Source organism: Paroedura picta, chromosome 4 (genome assembly GCF_049243985.1).
Source record: "Paroedura picta isolate Pp20150507F chromosome 4, Ppicta_v3.0, whole genome shotgun sequence".
Lineage (NCBI taxonomy): Eukaryota > Metazoa > Chordata > Lepidosauria > Squamata > Gekkonidae > Paroedura > Paroedura picta.
The window spans coordinates 45,908,642-45,924,286 of NC_135372.1; the positions used below are offsets into that span (position 1 = coordinate 45,908,642).

Here is a 15,645-nt window from a genome sequence, read left to right on the forward strand (position 1 = left end):
TCCCAAGTGGGGCAATTTCTCCCTCCCATCCCAACCTACAGATTTTTAAAATAAACTGACTAGTTTTTAAAAGTCTCGTGTAGTTTGGCCTTTAAGGTTGCAATCTAATTACACTTTCCTAGGAGTAAGCACCAATTAATCACTTATTTTTGAGTAGACTTGCTTAGGATTGCTCTATTAGGTACGTAGATATTTAAATTTCATAAATATGCTAAGTTATAAATGATAAATTTTATGTTGTTAGCAGTAAAATAAGTTTGAGCTTGACAAAAGAAGAAAAAGTGTATGAGAAGAGAGATTTTTTCTGTGGCAAACCTTGCATGGTCCCACCCCATTCCACAACAAATACAATTGGTAATTTGCATTGCTTTCCACGTGTACACTTTTAGTATATATCATAGTTAATCTGTTTTTATATACAACAGGTATTAGAATATATATATGTGTGTGTGTGTGTGTGTGTGTGTGTATGTGATATATGTGTTTGGTTTGAGTTTTTCAAAAGCCTCCAATGATGGCTGCAGAATTCCAGATAAGTATATTGATTTTTGTTGAACATCCCACAGTATTCAGTGACTGAATGGTTGTGAATATTAAAAGATTTAGTCTGTAAAAAATGTGATATTTAACAGAAAACATCAGTAGATCTAAGACCTGGAGTAGGATGGGATAAAATCCTGTTGCATCTATCCCACACTTTGGTCTAAAGAAAATAATCAGATTTTGGCCCATAAACTAGAGTCAAGTTGGATGCCATTTCCAAAATATTCCACTGATCAACTTGTTCTTTTTAAAAATAGAGGTGCCTCAGATCTTTGTCTCTGAACTATCATTTCATTTCTGACTTCATATTTAAATAGCTTGATGATTCAGACACCTATATTCAGTGACTCAGACGATTAACTATGCTACAAGAATCTGATGTATTTTTCAGACTTTTTTAGCTTTCTGACCCATAGCTCTACGCTTCATTCCTAGTTCTCTGTCCAAGTTGGATGAGAGCTTGGTTGCAGCTCCCTTTGTTGATTGCGAGGGTTATCTACCAACTCAAGCATGGCTGGGAAAACATACACCCAAACATTGGTCTCCCAATATCTTATGGATTTGACTTTCAGGGCTAATACCTTATGTGAATCTGTCAGATCCCTTTTTTACAACCATCTAAATTGTATCTTATTTTCATGTGGATAGCTGTGTTGGTCTGAAGTAGTACAACCAAATTTGAGTCCAATGGCACCTTTAAGACCAACCAAGATTTATTCAAGGAGTGAGCTTTCGTGTGTATGCACACTGTCCAGCAGAGAGCAGATCCTTGAAGAACAAGGCAAGATACAAGACCAGCTTGTATCTGGGTGGTCTGCCTGGACAAACTAGCCTTGTGCCTCCCCCTGCTTTTCAAGGATCCGCTGTCTGATGGACAGTGTGCATGCAGACGAAAGCTCATGCCTTGAATAAATCTTGGTTGGTCTTAAAGGTGCCATCATTGGGCTCAGATTTTAGCAAAGTTGTATATTGTCCAAACTGGGTCATGCCAAACCCGAAACAGCCCACATTTATTTATTTTTTCCACATACCTAGTATGAACTGTTTATCTGTGGGATGCCAGGAAGTCTGGATTTTGCAGCTAGATTAAGCAGTCCCAAATCAACACATGAGCTTTATTGCTCGACTTTCTTTCTATATGACTTTTGTGTGGGTGTGTTGGCTTTCACCCTTTGGCTGACTCCTACCATCAACAAGCATCTCTCCACCAGGGATTGCTTCGTAGCCTAAATCTCATATAGTTAAGAAGCTCTTTTTAGAGTGAAAGTTGTTTTTTTCACCTCTGTTTCAAGAGGTTAAAAAAAGTTAATTTCCAGGCATTCCTTTAATTAGAAGGAAGCTAAAATATCCATTTCCTCCACCATTTGGTCTAAACAAAATGTCAAGGAATCCATTAGCATGTCACAACAACAGGTCAATGAGATCACAAGCAGAAATGTATTGAGTAAAGTTATTGCTAATGACTCAGCAAAGCCTCCTTGGGGAGTAGCAGCCAAAAGTAGCAAAGAAGGCAGTTGTGAGAAGTTTCTTCTCTGTTCCATCACATTTTGGATTTGATCTCTCTCAGGGATTCACCCCCACTGATCTCCATCAACATTTGAAAATGCTGAGAAGCAGAATGTCTGGAATCCAGAGTATGCCCTTCCCTCATTAAACCAAAGGCATTATTTTCTTGAATGCCCCAGGAGACCATAGACACAAAGGTAAAAATTCTGAATTTTTTTTTCAAGTTCCAGGACCACTTACTTTAGATGGAGTTCTATTTGCAGCACATTCTGTGAAAAGCCCCTACTGTTTCCAGCTTTGTTTTAGCCCCAGCACACTCCTGAGTCCTTCAGATAAAACTGCAGCTACTGACTCAAAATGCCTCTCACTGCAAAACTGGTGAAAACTGCCAGAAAGCATTCAGTTAGGAAATGCACTAAGCCACAATACAGTGCAATGGCATAGGTGTGTGTTTGGGGGGGGGGGGTGATATTAGATCACAGAGACATTATACTCCTGAGAGGAGGAGGAGGAAAGTGATTTGGATTTTTTTTTTTTACAGAAGAGCAGGGGAAATGGTAGCCCAGACAACAGATTGAACAATGTGATGTTACGTGGGAGTTGGCAAACATTTTGTACAGGAACTTTTATTGTACTAAAAAGAATGTGTTCTGAGAAAAAATGGGCTCAGAGAAATGAAACTATATGGAAAGACATCTGGCGTTCATATCAGATCTTTCTAAATTTAGAGCCACAGTCTGTGGCAGTGTCTCTAAAAGCAAACAATCTTTATTTTTATTTTATTAAAAAAAGATTTATAGCATTTCATACGTTTAGTCCATGGCATAACTGGCTTTCCAGTCTCTTGGCAGCTTCCCTTAAGAAACCAGATAAGTGAACACTTGTGCTTTTAACTTGATCCCCTTTCATCCCAACAGTATTACTGTTCTGATAGAGTTCAGTCTTGTTGCTTCTCTGAAGGCTGTTTGCTCAAACAAAGAACAAAGAGATGCTAATTTAATAAGGTGGCTTTGTTTTTGATAGAGGCCTTATATTTATATTCTCTATAACCCACGAGATCTTGCAGACAGCATTCTATATTTTCCTACAAACGTGAGATCATGGTATTAGGTTGACTGCGGTAAATAAATATACTAACATACCTGGGGCACTCAAAGTGATTACTGATGTTTCTCAAGTCTTACAATTTTGCTACAGTTTCACATTGTCTCAAAAGAAAAATTAGGATTGCCCTGTGCTATTGAGACAGTGGCCAAAGTGGCCACCTCATGAGAAGGAAGGACTCCCTGGAGAAGAGCCTAATGCTGGGAGCGATTGAAGGCAAAAGAAGAAGGGGACGACAGAGAATGAGGTGGCTGGATGAAGTCTGAAGCAGTTGGTGCAAACTTAAATGGACTCCGGGGAATGATAGAGGACAGGAAGGCCTGGAGGATCATTGTCCATGGGGTCGCAATGGGTCGGACACGACTTCGCACCTAACTACCACAACAACAATTGAGACAGTATCCGTTACTTTGCACATGCCCCAAAGCAAGTGAAAGACAAGGCAGATGTGGCTGATTACTCCCTGCTTCCCACCCTGGGCCTGTTTTCCACTGCCCCACTGCTCTGGTGTCTTGCTTGCTTATTTGGCAAGGGAAGGACAGAAACTACCAAGGAGGGGAGAAACTACAGGTATGGGAAAAAAACAGGTTGAAACCCCCGAATATTGTTATTTCTTGGTATACTTTTTTGGTATATTTTTTTCCATTCCATGAGTTTGAGGCATTTAAAAGAACTGAGATCCATTTAACAGCTTGAGATTCAGAATTCACTCCCAGCCGGAGAATTCACTTCAGACTCACAGCGGTGGCGGCAGGAAAGGCAGTGGGAATGGCCAGGCAGAAGGGTCAACAGCCGCGGTGGTAGCAGCGGTGACCACCTGGATTCAATGCTTGCCCTCTCCAGCCACCACTGAGCTGCCATCCATCATAAGATCAAACCAAATTCCTGACTTTGTGTATCACTATAAGCTGAATATCATCCAGGCATAGTAGGCGCACTTCCTCACCTGTGCCCTTCCTACCTAGCCACATGACCTCTGTCTTCAAGGAGCTGAGTTTCAGGCAACTCTGCTTCATCCATACCATCACTTCTTCCAGGCAAAAGACAGTGGGCTGAGCCTGGGCAGTCACTTATCAGGAAGCAGAGAAGGGTGTCATCAGCATATTGATGACATACTTCCAGACAAGAGGGTGCATAAGGATATTCTAGTTGGGGGAGAAAACCATACCCTACAGCATGGGCTCATTGGAATTGTAGTCATGAACATTTGGAGGACCACAGGTTGACTACCCCCTGCCCTACAGCACTCCACAAGGAAGTTGACAGTAGTGTGTTCATATGTCCATCACGTGAATTTTGCCCAACTCATTAAGAGTCAGTGATCTCCCCCATTGCTCAGAGGATGTTCTCACTTTGACCGTTTATGCACTGGGAACTTCACTGCCCCACCCCCCTGTCAGGAGCACAGATTGGGGGCAGATGAGGTGCACCAGGCCAAATGCTCCCAATGTGGGTGCAGGAAGAGGTGGGGCAACCTGCCACAACAAAATTCCAGCCTGCAGCCCAGCATGAAACCTCCAGTGCATAAATGGTCTATTAGAAGGCCTAGTCTAACTTGCAAGTATTTATGATCTCAATGTCCCTACATTTTGAAGGACCACAATGCATAGATGCTACTGTGTGGATTTTATGCTGCAAAAGACTGATTGTCTAATCCTAAAGTATTCAATGGATTAGATAGAAAAATTAGCTTCTTTATTTTCTTGTTGCCAAGCCATAAAGACTGTACTGCATAGTCAATTATTGTAATTAATTATTACATATATTTGACAAGGTGTGGTCTTCTTGAGTGCATCAACCTTGAGGACCAACTGGCTGGCACATTGGACAAGGAGAAATAATCCAGGGGGGCTCGTGCTCAGTTCTCTTGACAGTCGCCAACTATGTAAGATTCATTTTATCCTTCCATATGTAAATCATAGCTGAATAATGAAGCAAGTTCATATTTTAGGTGAACAGCAATCACAGTCTGCAAGAAACCTAAGAACTCATTCGAGCAACCAATAATTCATCGTTCCTAATTACTTTCATTAAATAAATCAGTGTTAACTAGCCATATATATCATCTGCTGAATCATTCTTCTACCTAGAATAGTCAAGGTGCTGAAACTCTTTTTGTAACCATTCCCAATTGCTAGTGAGCATCTCCCTCCTTGTCAAAGTGGGATTGCCTTGGTAATCAGCTCAGGTTATGATTAGATGAACCTAGTTAGCTCAAAGGCAGAAGGCTACTGTTAGCTCAGCAAGAAACCATTTAAGCTGGCTTCTCTGCAAATACGTTTTAAATACATATCCACTTGGAGCCTGGAGTACTCAGAGGCCATGAAGTTAGCCTTGTCTGCTATCTCTTATTGTGAAAGATGCAGAGGAGAGAGCATTGCTTCCGGTTATACTTCTAGGCTTGCAGAGTACAGAACCACATTACCTGCAAGAGGGAATTAAATATTTGGATGTATTTTTAAATAAAAAACATCCTTTCAGAATTACAGCATTCTATTTCTGACTGTTCTTTCTTTCATTGTACCTAGAGGGCTATAGCCAAATATTTTGAGAGCTATATATATATATATTTATACATACACTTAGATACTTTTGGCCACCCACAGCTCTAATATTACTTGCCATTTATTCCTCTCTGACCATTCTCTCCCCTACTTTTCCTTCCCATTTAATATTGATTATTACTATGGAATGCCTTAGGGATGTGCAGTCAGAAACTGGCCAATAAACGTTTCACTTGAATCACAACCAATTTGTAAATATAGTAAGCTCTAAATGTAGATTATTTCAAGACTATCCAGTGGCTAGAAACCTTCTAGAGAAAAAGTGATCACAGTCCCCATAGAGGGACTCTGTCATCATCACCAGCCTGGCATTCCCAACCATATGTCCTATTGTGATCGGACTACCCCATTGGGAGGAATGGCCCTCATTTACGGAGTCCCCAATAAGGCCCGGCCATCTACACCCAACAAGTCAACAGTACAAGCTTCCTTGGGAGGGGGCAACACATTTTCTGTGAGGAGAGGGGGATCAGTCTTTTGCTCCTATCAGGAATTGTTCTCTACTGCACAGGCAGAACATAGGGAGGATACGCTCCAGGTGCCGGTGGAGAGTGGAGGAGGCTTGAACCTGTTCCACAGTGCATGTGGGCCTTGCAAATCCTGCACCCCACAACACAGGGGTCACTGGGAATCATGTGGAAGTGGTCCAAAGATCTGGCTGAAACCTGGGACCCAATCTGGGATTATGAGCCGATCTAAGAGGCTGTGAATGAGGTCCACTACTAGTCCTTGAGGATGGGCCAAAGGGTGTGTTTGAAGCAGATGTAGACATGGTGGCTTTTGATTTGGAGGGGCTATAGTTTGTCCACTCCCCATCCTCCAGCTTCGCAGGAGTCAGGTTCTTCCTCCAGAAACAGTGAGAGCAACTGCTGCTCCTTGGGCTGATCAAGGAATTGCTCCTCTTTGGAGTCTGGAAAAAGACTACAAGTCTGCGATGAGGAGTACACCTCTGCATCCTTGCCTGCCACACACCACCCAAAGTAGAACTCATGGGACTGATGGGTAGAATAGTTAACTGTGGGTGGCTGCTCACAGGAGGAGAAGGAGAAGTGTTGGTTCTTATATGCCACTTTTCTCTACCCGAAGGAGGCTCAAAGCGGCTTACAGTCGCCTTCCCATTCCTCTCCCCACAACAGACACTCTGTGGGGTGGGTGAGGCTGAGAGAGCCCTGATATCACTGCCTGGTCAGAACAGCTTTATCAGTGCTGTGGCGAGCCCAAGGTCACCCAGCTGGCTGCATGTGGGGGAGCATGGAATCAAACCCGGCTCGCCAGAAGTCCGCACTCCTCACCACTACATCAAGCTGGCTCTGCATTGTAAGAGAAGTAGTGGACCTCCCCACATCATAATGCACACCCCTCATTTGCACCCTACCCCTCATTTGAGCCTGACCACACATTTGCACTGTACCACTCATCTTGTTGGGGAAACAGGAAAGTAGTTTGATCTATGGGGGAGAGAGCAGACACTCTCAAACTCTCAATTCAGGCCTGGCACATAAGTCAGAGTGGGTGTGAGACTTATGAATCAGTCTCTTTTTTTTTTTTTTTTTTGAGAATAACAGTGGGGTCACAACCAACCCTTGCAGGAAATCAACTAGGGGATGCCTCAATTGTCATTGGATATAAAACAAGAGAAAGCCCCAAGGCATGGAAAAACCAAAAAGTGCGATTACTCAGGTAAACGACCCTGGAAGGTAGTGGAAAGTAGCAAACGGGATCCTCTCCCAAACCCTTCCCAAATGACCCCTTGACACCTATGACTGGACTTGCTATCAGACTACGTTATTTCAAAAGGGGCAACAAGCATGCAGGTAGAAAAGAAGGGGGACTATGGAATGGATATCCTCCAAAAGCAGGACCACAGCCAATTTTTTTTAAACAGGAGACTACTCAGGAAGACCCAACCTGTTGAGGGAGAATCACCAAAGAGGATCCCAAACTGATCACACCCTGATGCAGGAAAAGCAGTGATGTACGACTGGCTTCAAAGTGTGTCAATGGGGCCTGAGTAGGGGAAAGAGGGTAGAAAAAAGAAAAGCACAGAAAATGAAAACTTGACTGGTCAAGGTGGCACTTTAAGGTACTCCCATGTGTGATCTGGGGGAAAGAAGGAAGAGGAAAAAACGTGCAAGCCAAGATTCTGATTTGGCTATCCAACCGCAGCCACTCCAGATACCAGGAAAAGATGCTGGGTTTGAAATCACAGCCCCCCACCACACATGCACCCAAGTGAAGGTGAATCTTGAGGTAAAACCACAGCTCAGATTCAGAATGTTGGGAAATAGAAATGAGGATTTATTGGTGATCTTTCACCCTACTCCCAGGAAGAAAGTTACAAATGGATTTGAGATTATCTGCTAAAAATCTGAAAGCCTATATGCTGATTTGGCTGTGCAACAAAAGCCCTGAGCCTTTGGGAGGGGGGGGGGCAGGCAGTATACAAATAAATAAATAAATAAATCTTCCGGGATCTGATGAGATTGGACAAGCCTGGGTTACAGCAATACATTAAATACAGCAGAACAGTCTGCATCCCCAGTCACTTTAGTCAAGCATATTCAAAACCATTCTGTTCTAATATAGCCATATTCCTTTTATAAAAATTCCCCCCCAGACAATTCTGTTTTACATTGTTATGCATTCCCATCCGGGTGGAGAAGGAGATATAAACTCACGCTTAACTAGATTACTGACCTCCTTAGGAACTCTCCAATAAAGAGTTTTTATTTAATCCATGGTGGCTCTAAAGACTTCCAAGACTGTTGAGGTAAGAATCGTACTGTATTTATCGATGGATTAAATATTTGTACCCTGCTTTTCTCCCAAATGGGTAGCAGAAGTGGCTTATAAAATAGTTCTCCTCTCCTCCCTTTTAAGTACATGATGTTGAGAGACCCTACCTCACATGGCCCATAGCAAAAACTCCATCCCTCTTTAACCCCAGAGTTCCTCTTTATCTTCAGAGCAATCCCAGAACCTCCGAAAGCAGCTTACTCCAGAAACACACCTGCTCTTGCCAAAAGTTAAAGTTTCTAGGTAGATTCCAGGAGGTACAAAACTCTGCTCTATCCCTCCACACAGTTTATAGTTGCTATAGGCAACCACATGAGTGGCTATAGAAAGGCCTGCATTATGTAAGCAATTGTACTAATAGACAGTAATTTGGTCAATCACCTTTTCTTTTCACTATATGGCTGATTTTTCTATGAAGAACAAAATGCCAGCCTGAGCAGCTTACTTACCTTTGTGCCAATAAATTAATTGAACAAATGCTAATAAGCAACAAAACACCCCTTTGAGCTGACATATTGAATTTATGTTTGTTTGGCAAGTCCGAGCAAGCCATTACCACACAATTGTACTTTGCTTTATTTAACGGAGCTCAATTTTTTTTTTCTTTTGGATGTTATTAGGGAAGGGAAAGAAAGGTTTTTCATTTGCTCCCCAAGGGAGAGATTATAAGAACAAGTAACAATGGTGGTCTTTAAAAAAGAATCTGAAGAATGCTGGCACTCTATTTTGTACTTGAAATTGATTTTTTTAAAAAATCTGGGCACTTATAATTCTTAAAAAAGAACTATTACCAAAGATTTTTAAAAGATTACCTTGAGACCTGGCCCTGTTGCATTTGTCATAAAAGAAATCCATGCAGCCAGCAGCATTCTGCTAACTTTTCTGAGTCCCACCACTCAATATCCATCGCTCCATATAAGTACTACTAGATTGTGCCGACTTTATTATGGACCCTGAGCGTTTGTGACATGATGGGCAGATTGTTCTGGCCCATGGAGAGTGGTTGCTAGAGCCACAACCCCCAAAAGACAAGGAAGGATCCGAAACTTGGTGAAATGGCATCATGCTATCCCATAACATCACTTTTGGATGCACAATCTGAAATGATGTCACCAAGTCATGCAACGCTCCAGAATTTTCCTGAAACACTACAGTAAAAAAGCCATTGGAGAAATGCATAGATCATCACACAATGTGGTGATATCTGTTATGTGTATGCCGCCAGAAAAAGCTTTGTATGACACTGTTCCCCCGACAATTCCCCCTGCCCCAGGACAGAGCAACCTGACCACTCTAATAGTCCCTGAAAATGGGCATTGGCCTTCTCTTTTCATTAGTACTCCTGACTAGAAGATTAATGCAGCCCAAATAGTAACCATGTAGCAGATCTTTAGCCTGACCCTCATTATATATTGGTCAACGACAAGAAATGACAGCCGTGGGCGCATTGTTTTCACAGAAGGCAAAGCATATATGTAATCTGCCATATGGCCTGGAACTGGTTTTTCTCTTTGGTGAGTTTGGGAATAATCTAGTAAAATGCCTCACCCTTGATTTTAGTATACTTGAACAGGGCTAGCATTCCGCCATTTCTTTTTGTAAGCTACCTAAGCAACAACTCTGTTCTTTCTCTGATTTTTAATGCCTTGCCTTTGATCCACAGCATCACCACAAAAGCTTGTTCTAATCTATCGACTCCCACAGCTGATAAATCATGGATCAAACACACCCTTAGATTATAAGCCTTCTGTAGCTCCAAAGTAGCCTGTCAATAAGTTAACCGAGGCCTGATTGATGTCTTTATCAACCTCTGTCTTGTATTGTTTAAAATGTGCAAGGGTTTACAGAAGCCATCCATTTAAACTATCTTCAACCTTTCCTTTCTGTTTCTTCCTCTGCTGTGCCCTCTCCCGTCCCAGAGATGCCAGAAGCAAAGACCTCCAGTTTTTGGTGTTTTGTAAACAGTTTCTAAAAAACTTCCACCAAAGGCTATAATTCTCACGTTAGCCGAGTTGACAGCTAGGTGCAAGACTGCAAGCAGGATGGCCGGAATGACAGTTCTCACTGTGAGCAGTCTGAATTTTCAAATAATATTTTGTAACATTTATCGATTAGCGGTTGCTTAAGATGGTGCGGAAAAGGTAAGGTGGGGGAAGCTATTTTGAAAAAGTGTAATAAGCTTTAGTACTTTGAGTGTTTACAACTCTTCACACCTACTCTGTCTCAGTACTTAGCAGGAGTGTGCAATTTTTTGTAATTGGTATCGTTTGATTCAGATCCTTCCCCCCCCCCCACCCAAAAAATGGTATTTCTGAAAAATCCTGGATTCCAATACATGTGCAAAAAACCCTGTATACTTTCCAATTCAACTGAATCTGAAAAACACAAATAACCCTTCACCTTTTTGGAATCAGCTGAATCCCAGACAGTAGCAGCTCCACTGCCTGAAAAGAAGGGGAAAGAGAGCACTCACTGATCAGCTGGTGATGACAGGCATCCCACCCACTCTCTTTCAATCCTTCTGTGGTCAGCATTGATTTGGGTACTTTTTGGCTTATCCGAACCAAACTGCCTATGCCTAGTATCCTTTTTGGTTATGGGATTTGTAATATATGCCTCCCATTGATCAAACTCTCTTGGATGTTTTGACTTCCTTCTTGTTTCTTTCTGCAAGCTGTATAACCTAAAGGTCTCTTTGGTACTGCTTTTTATAATCCTGGTCTTGCAGTAAAGTTGACAGAATTCTGCTCAGAATGTATGAGACTGTTTTCCCCTCTAGCTCTGCTAACACCTGTTTTATCTTCTACAATCAGGGAAGTGGGATACCAAGATAGGTACATGTAGTTTTTCCTATCTTTGTTTGATTAATAGCTTCGAAGAGTATGACATGTGTAGGTGTTCTGTTTTTCAACAGTGAGGAAGACAAACATAAGAAATGTTGAACGGATTGAGAAACTAGAGATACAGGGGAGTGCAAGTGATATATGAAAAACCTGCCACCAGATACTTTGGAGAAACAAAGTTTACCACTTTATTGAATATACCACAGGAGCCCTGGTGCCAGGTGGCAACAGATTGTGAATCAGGGGAGCTGCCTGCCACCTCGTATTCTCACACCGCAGCCCACCTGCTTGAAAGGATACCAAGGAGTGGCAAACATGAGCTACTTGTGGGCCCTTTAAATGCTTCTCCCCCCAGCTTTCTCTGACAGCAGAGAATTCCCTCCACCAACAGTGAAGACTGGAGGATGCATTTAAAGGGCATGCCTAGCAGCTGATGACACATCAGCTGATTGGTGGGTCCTTTAAATGCCTCCCCCCTTTCTCAGGCAGCCCATGAGAAAGCAAGGGGGGAGAGAGCATGAACCAAGCAGCTGATGTGTCATCAGCTGCTTGGTGGGCTCTTTTAATGCCTCCCCTTGCTGCATGGTGTACCCTATAAATGCTTCCCCCCTTTCTCAGATGGCAGGGGGAGAGGCATATGCAGGGGGGGGGATTTGGACCACTTTAGATTTGGCCAGGGAAGGGTGGTTCTGATTATTCTGATTTGGCCCAAATCTATTCTAGCCAAATCCACAATAGTCTGAATTTTCCCATGCACCTGCTTAGACAGGACTAGGGATAGGTGATTCAGTTCAGATAAGTCAAAAAGTACCTGAATGAATGCTGATTTGGGTACTTTTCAGACCTATGCAAGCCAAATTATCTCTGCACTTTTGAAAGGCCAAATCAAAGGTGGCCAAATCATGATTTGGAGATTTGGCCACAATTCAGCCAGTTTAAAGGAAGAATCTGGGAGGGAGGGAACATGCCAAGCAGCTGATGTGTCATGATCAGCTGCTCAGCTGACCCTTTAAATGCCTCTCTAGCCTTCTCTGGCAGTATTTACTGCTCTTCACTGCCAGAGAAGGCTGAACGGGAAGCATTTAAAAGGCCCACCAAGCAGCTGATCATGACACATCAGGGAATCATCATCATCAGGGCGCTGTCCTGGCAACCCTACTCTGGAGCATACCTTTTAATATCAAACTTGAAAACCCAAAGTAAACCCAATGTAAAATGCAGAACCTTGCTTCGATGTGCTAGATCTAGCTGATTCCAAGGCAACACTGGTTCAGCACGCAAAATGCAATAATACAACTGGATGACATTTTTAAAAGACAAACTGGATAGCATTGTACAACACAGGGCAATAAGAATCACAAGATAAAATTCTCAGCCTTAGTTTGCAATCATCGGCTACTTTCCGTGTGTGGATTCAGAGGATGTAATTAACAACATGGAGAAGTGCTGTTGTCAGTCTCACTGTATTCCACTCTCCAGTTAAGAACTCCCCAAATGGCAGTTTGCTAATTCTCTCATAAAGTAGTTACTCCATACTGTGGGCACCTGAGCAATAACACTAAACAGCCTTCTTCCCAATGCACAGATACACTATTTCAGTACCAGCATAATTTCAGAACCAGCATAATCTATACAAATGCCGTCTTTCTGTTTCTGTTTCCATTCCCCTATATCGCCTACAGCTTCTGGAAAGCCCTTTCTTTCTAGTCTGCATAAAACTATACAGACTTCAATGTGAGCCATACAGAACCCACTGCAATACAATTAACTTGCCAACACGTATTTTTTTCCAGGTGCTGCAGTAAAACAGCAAGCTATCCTATAGCACAGTGTCATCCAAGGGTTGCATACCGCCCAGTAAATTACGATACGTGCTTGAACTGTAGCCCAGAAGTGATATCCCCTTTTTGTGTGACCTTCAGGCTACCTTGTATAGCTGAGAACTATTCTGATGGTCGTACGTCTTCAGCAATCTCATAGACCGTTTATGCACTGGGAACTTCAGTGCCCCAGCTCCCATACAGGAGCACAAAACTGGGGCATATGAGGCACACCAGGCCAAATCCTCCCCCGTGTGGGTGCAGGAAGAGGTGGGGCAACCTGCCACGACTAAAACTCCAGCCTGCAGCTTGGCATGAAACCTCTAGTCCATAAACGGTCATAGTAAGTCAGGATGATTCCTTTCTAAATTGGCTTTCGAGCCAGAGTAGGCAAAGCTTTTAATAGGCAAACTGCTGGGTTTTTTGCTGGTCTCACAGTTGGCAAAATTAAAGAGAATAACTAGGGTAGTAAGGGAAACTTGGAAGAATGCTTACCATGTTTAATATCCGCCTTCACTGTCTTCTAATCAAGTGAGTGCTAAAACTCCACTTCTGCAGGAGTTCACTTGAGCAAAAATCATCAACTGGCTAGTGCCCTCACACCACAGAACCGCCACTGTGCAGATGGGAAGGGAGCCTACCTGGGTATTTCGTTGGTGGGGAACAGTGGCAGAGGCTGCTGCTGGGTCAGCTGCCAGAAAGCAAAAGCAGAGGAGGAGGTCAAGGAGGGACTGGTCCTATCGCTCATCAGACAGGTCTTCTGGTGAGTTCTCCTCATTGGATGATGAAGCCAAGGTTATACATGCTGTGGGGTCTTATTCGTTGAAAGGAACTTTTGTCCATGAGGTTGCCTCTTGGCTGCTAAAGTGTAGGGAGGAGGCACAGGATCAATTGCTGTCAGGTGAAGGGGCTAAGGGCCTGGTGAACACGCCTAAGAGCTTTGATGACAATGAGGAGCCTCCTGGGGCCCACCTGTCTTGTTCTCTTGGGGCCAAAGCATGGGAGGAGCAGGGAGTGTTACGTGGATGTTTGTAAATTCATCAAGCCAGTTGAGGTGGCTGCTAGGACTAGCATTCATGGTCAGTCATCAGAGAATGCTAGATACGAGGGTGATAAGTCATTTGGTGCTTTGCTCCGCAGTTACACCAAGTATATGTGCTTGGTGTCTGCTGCTTTCCTGGAATGGTCATGGCATTTGTTTCGACACTTGTCCAACGTTTTGGATACAAAGGCGCTTTCTGCGGAGGAGGCAGCTTTGGCTTACAACAGCTCTTTTAGAAAGAGAGGGTGTCCAATAATAGTTTAGTGAGGTGGGACAAGCGCAACTCAGACACCTGGTTGCTTACAGTGGGGTCATGCTTGAGGCAGCATGGTGGATCAGGGAGTGCTTGGTTTTCTTTTAAATGGGATCAACAATGGGTGTGCTGGGGGATGCAGGAGAAAGAAGTGCCACTATCTCCATGGGTGTGATTTTTTGTCTGTGGGGCCAGTGCTGAGTGGCTCCAATCATCTGTAGAAGATATCAACTGGCTACTGCCTATAATGTCACTAATTCATATTTTCTGCGCAGGTCACATTTGCTACATATGCAACTTTCTGTCAGTTTTTTAAATCAACATACAGATTAGTAAGGGAACATCTTATTGGGGGATTTCTGTTTGATTTTACTGGGGCTTTAATCTCTTTTCGCGTAATTCTCCACGAGTCTACGGAGAGTGGCGGGATACAAGCCAAAATAATAAATAAATAAATAAAACATCTGCTAATTTTTTAAAAATAAACAGCAGACAGCCTATCTGCAAACAAGACAGGTAGCTGATCCAGAGCTGAAATGCCTGGTATGTATATATTTAACTCAACTGCTAAGCGAGGATGACACCAGAATATGAAGAAACCATTGTGTACTGTTTAAATTTTAAGTTACCTTACCCTCAACAACACTGGACAGTACTCTTCCCCCTTGCATGTATAATTAAAACCCTACTCCTAATTTATGTATGAGAACACCTAGTTCAAAATAAGGGATTCAAAAAGTCCATTCAACAGTTTAGAAACATATTGCTGTGTAGCTCTCCTCAGGCTACAACATAGAATTCCCTCAGGGACATAAAACTGCCCAATATGCTTGGATAAGTGTCTCTAGCTTGATCAAGTGACCCATGGGAAAGTGTGGAAGGCAATATTGTTCATCCACTGTGATATGATGAAAGTGCAAATTATTTATGCAAAGAAGACAACAAACTGAGTCAAGTTGCCAGGATGTCACCCAGAAACTCTCAATGTATATTTAATTTGCACAGCGCATGGGGTGTGTAACCTCTTCTGCTCATCCCTGCTTTTGATCCTGTTGTTTAGCTTCGTCTTAGAACTCTGTATTAAAAAGTACTATACACAAAGTAAACAAGGAACAGCACCCAACAGTATTAAGACTGAAAACCTTCTTTGCTTCGTTTTTTTACTTCCTTAGAG

General features: G+C 42.8%; 1 long non-coding RNA gene across 3 annotated transcripts in view; it reads right to left on the minus strand.

Moving 5' to 3' along the window:
- The window catches only part of LOC143835293 (uncharacterized), an 86,749-nt gene that overhangs the window by 50,938 nt on the left and 20,166 nt on the right, over positions 1-15,645 (minus strand). The gene's annotated exons all lie outside the window — the stretch shown is intronic.